At 39.9% G+C, this 4,905-nt stretch overlaps 1 pseudogene; it reads right to left on the minus strand.

The window, feature by feature from the left end:
• On the minus strand, window positions 765-4,227 carry LOC109836879 (annotated as a pseudogene).

Raw genomic sequence — 4,905 nt, forward strand, 5'->3', positions numbered from 1 at the left:
ATCTGAGATTTTTGACGAGTAAATTAAATACACTCTTTTACAGTTTTACCCCACTGAAAATATAATTAGCTATCAATCCAATCTTATATGAAGTATTGATGTTTAGATTTGAAATTTCTAATCCTTCTTCTTACCTCCTCCAAATGTATTTTTGTCTCTTTCTCTACATTCTCTTTTTATATCTATTAACCCTATTTAAAATTTTCTTGAGTCATTTACCTAAACTTGGTTTAAAATAAGAAAAATGCCTTAGGGACCCCAAAAACATGGGGCCCTAAATGGGACAGGTGAGGTGTCGGCTCCTTATGAACAATGTATCATGGGACAGTGAGCCGACATCTCACATGTCTTATGTAGTGTCCCTACACCACCCAAAAAACAATTACAGCTTACTTGATCGTGGGCCCGTAGCCATGTCTGGTTTGCTGCAGACCCCAATCTTTTTTCTGTTCAGCGATCATAATCGATTGTCTTGACGATTGAGAGCTCGTGACGTTACATTTTAAGTTTGGTTTTTTCCCCTCTCTCTCTCTCTCTCTCTCCATATTAGTCCCTTACTTCTTTCAAATTTCGAAATTAGACGCTCAAATCATTGAAATTGCTACCTCATTCCTGTAATCAATGAAATTCCGCCCAGTTCTCGTAATTTTTTTTTCTCAAATGATTCCCTTTTTGATACCTACCGTTACTCTTGATTGGAGGAACTTAATTCAGCAACCCAAAAAAAAAGTACGGAAAATGTCAGAACAGATGTGGAACGGGTCCAACTGTACGCGAGTGCGGCTCACACGGTCACGCCCGTTAAGAAAATTAAATCAACAACACGCACGCGCGTTGCTACGATAAGAGTTCGCACGTACACACACAAACAATGCATGGATCGTCACGTGCACAGGGCAGGTTCATGCCCTTCGTTTATCTCTATAACATGACTAACACTTTGCACGATTACAACGCGTCACGAGACTCGAAAGATGTACCAAAATGCCCTCCCGAGCCTCAAGCCCGCCCGAAACCTCCAACTATCAACATTTCACCGGTCACAAGACGCCATCTAGGGCCTGGACTGGCATCTTTAAAATCTTTATTATCACCTACAGCAAACTTTAACCTCCTCCTCATTAATAAAAATAAAAATACAGAGGAGCAAGCAGCAGAATCACCATGAGGACCTCTGCTGCAAATGCCTCAGGCTCTGCTCCATGCTCACCTGCACCATCTCCGCCAGCATCTTCTTCGCCTTCTCCATCCTCGAGTCGTCCCCATCGACCTTCGAAACAATGTTGCTCACTATGTTCTCGAGCGTGTCGGCCTCCATCTCTGGCCTAGTACAAGCAGAGTCCCTCAGCAACTTCAAGAGCTCCCGAGCTTTGCCCTGAGCTCTCGGAGTTCCACGAACCGTGAGCTCAAGGAGACCGGGAATCACACCTTCTTTCAGGATTATCTCCCTGTATTTCGCCCTGTCACTCTCGCACATTGTTAGGAGAGCACCTACGGCGTGTTCTTTGCTTAGAAGAGAGCCCTCTTCGAGCACTTGAACAATTGTGAGGACTCCTCCTTCCTCTGATGTAACGAAGTTCCTTCCATCCTCAAACCCAAGCAGAGATTCCAGCACTGCCATGCATTTTTCGGCGGGTTTGGATGATTTTTTGAAGGTTTTAAGGAAGGCGATGAGAGGGGGGACCGGGTGACAGGCGGCGAGGATGGTGGTGAGGTTCGAGGGAAGGGTGGAGAGGTTATGTAAGGTGGTGACTGCATCGGCTTTGGTTTGAGGGGTTCCTTCACAAAGGCATTTGACAAGGAGAGGGATGGCGCCTGAGGAGGCGATGATTGCCTTGTTGATGGGGGAGGCAGAGAGGGTGAGGAGAGCGGCTGCAGAGTATTCTTGAAGGGTTTGGTCGGTTGACTGGAGGAAAGCAAGTAGGGGCTCGAGCGCACCAGCATCTATGATCTTGATCTTGTTCCTGCAAGGATCAAATTTTAGGAGTCAACAACAACAATTTATGAAACACACCTCTAAGTATTGACAAAGAAAAGATATATATAATTGGATTGATTTAATCTTTTTGATGTTTTTGGTGGATATTTTAATACATCTGCTACAATATTGATTATTTTCATAGCAGGAACCTGTTGTGCTCCGGATACAACATGATAAAGAAAAGGGCAAATAAAAACCCTGTTTATTGATAGTCTAAGGATATTCATGAATTAAGGCTTTTTCAATGCTTTACCCCCTTTGTGCCAGGTTTTCAATTGGCAGAACGTAGGACATGAAGATGATTATCGCAAGAAGGATGAAGAGATTATATGCTTAAATATGAACAGAGATTTAAAAAAATTTCATGATAAGAATTTTGAATATGCAGGACTTCAGTTGTTATAGGCCATAGTAGTTATATGTTCTTAATATTGCACTCTAATATACTTTAGTAATGCACATATTGCAAGTTGAAGTACTGCTCTGCATACATCTAAGTTTACATTTTAGTAGTAAATATTCTACAGGTGATTTGAGAATACAAGATTATTCGAAAAGTATGAAACAGTTGAGACCAAATAAGATTGAAAATGAAGCTCAAGAAGAGCTACTGCCTAGAGACAAACAAAGGGAAGGTACAGAGCATCATGAATACCTTGAAGCACACATGTTAACAATCTAAAGTAAATTCAAATTTGGAGTAAGAACACTTTCCAACATCTGAATTTGCTTACTGCGATAAATTAAGGACTGGTCCTAACTGTGCAAAACAACCAGTTTCTCATATGAAAATATCAAAATCCAGGCTTAAAACTATCTGTCACATTCAGATGGTTGTTGAAGTGTATATAGATTTCAAACATCAGAAACCAATTTTGATTGTTATCTATGCAACAAGGTGATGTAACAGTACACCAACATTTCTCTGCAACCTAACCTCATTTAAATCTTGACACAAACTGCACATCTCAGTTAGCAAAATGGTATTGGACATGACCAACATTTGGGAAAAAGACTAGAGACCAGATTGAAGGAGAGTGGCTAGTTTTCTTACTGAAACTGAGCTTATGTGATCCCTCTCCACATAACATTAATTAGTTAGATCTCGACACTATTGATTTCGAAAAAAAATTTGTGTAAAGCAAATCTGACCCGAATACTTTCCCGAAGTCCCAATAATCCAATTGTTGCATGCTAGCATCAAACACAATCCATATACATCTCTTACAAAAAAATTTATGTGCTCCTATTTATGTTCAGAGCTTATTGAAGCATCTTCCCTTTTTGTTGCATAATGTTTCCATTGTAATCATGCTGAAATCCTTTTAATCCAAAAGGATCTTATTATATCCTACTTATTACCATTCCTGAGATTCAAACATAAACAAACAATCCATAAATTACCGACAAAAGGCATGTACCCCACAATTATGATGTTAAAATTTTCGTCAATTGCATAAAATTGAGCACGTTGCGCACGTCCTCGATCAAACAATTATGATGTTAAAAAGCAAGATGAAGAAGGAAAAGGTCGCATAAGCTAGCTTAAAACTAAATTAAAAAAAAAGACCTAAATCAACCAACCAAACCTAAAATTACTACTAACTAATTTACTACCAGAGATTGTACAAGCTAATCGCTGTCAAGATCATACCTTCCCGCAAACAATCCTTGATTAAAATAAAAATGGGATTGAGATCCTCCCCAATTAGGTGGTAATCGGAAAGGGTCCAATTCTCTCCATCCTTATTATTTATATCACTTTTAACGGATGAGACCGCGCCATGTGAGATTTTGATTATTATAAATATTGGTTTTCACAAGAAATGGTTTTGGAGACTTGATTATTATAACAGTAAAAACCTTACGTGCATGGGGTGATCTCATCCATTGAATTTAATATAAGCGGCAAGAATTGAGGGAATTGTACTCCCTCCAATTACCAACTGATTGTACAAAATCCGAATCCAAAAAAAAATATATATATATATATATATATATTATATATATATAATATATATATATTATATATAATAATAAGCTAATATTTCATTAAATGGAAAAATATTTATTTATTAAAAGAAAAACCGCCCCAACCCAATCGAGAAAATCAGCAAGAATTCAAGAAAGAAACGACCCGCGCAGGAATTAAACATCGTGACGCGTACCTCTCATCCTTGACAGCGAGGTTCAGGAGGCGGAGGATGGCGGCTTTCGGCGCCCTGGCGGGTACCAGACCGCAGCATCGAAACGAGCGGCGCGATCGGCCCGGACAGGACCCGGCGGTTCTTCGACCGACGAGGCCTCGTCATCCGTCGATCTCCCTCGCGGCTCCACCATCGAATCCTCACCGGTCCGATCGAACCTGGTTCAGTATCTCCTCGACAGCAGCGAACCGCACAGATCCATTTGTTTCTTAATTATTCTCGTCAAATTAAGTTTGTGAAGCGGGCGGGGGTCTTTTATATGCGGGTAACCGTTTTCGATCGTAGCGGGCGTTAAAAAGGTTTTAACGGATACGCGTTGGTTTTGCGTGACTGAGATTTCCTCTGCCCGTCATCGCTGGATGCTTCCTCTTCCTGCGACGGCGTTATGACATAATCTGCACTCCGTTGTAACGGATGCGGGCCTATCCGTTTGTTTCTATTGTTCTATTTATTTAATTTTTTTTAATTTTGGGTTTTTAATTTAGAATTTATTCGTGGAATATTTTACATTCTTTCTAGATAGAGAAGAACATTTTTCGTGACCGCTAGCTATTGCTATCTTAAGAAGAAATGTAGCGTATTTTCTCTTTGGGCAAATATTCTACGAACTAAAGATGAGCTTATTTGATTAAACAAAAACAAAGGTTAATATTTCGACGGTCAATATTGCTCGAGGTTTACTTAAATTAAAAGAGAATGATTAACAACTGGGTTTCT

The sequence above is a fragment of the Asparagus officinalis genome, chromosome 1 (assembly GCF_001876935.1).
Source record: "Asparagus officinalis chromosome 1, Aspof.V1, whole genome shotgun sequence".
Taxonomy (NCBI): Eukaryota; Viridiplantae; Streptophyta; class Magnoliopsida; order Asparagales; family Asparagaceae; genus Asparagus; species Asparagus officinalis.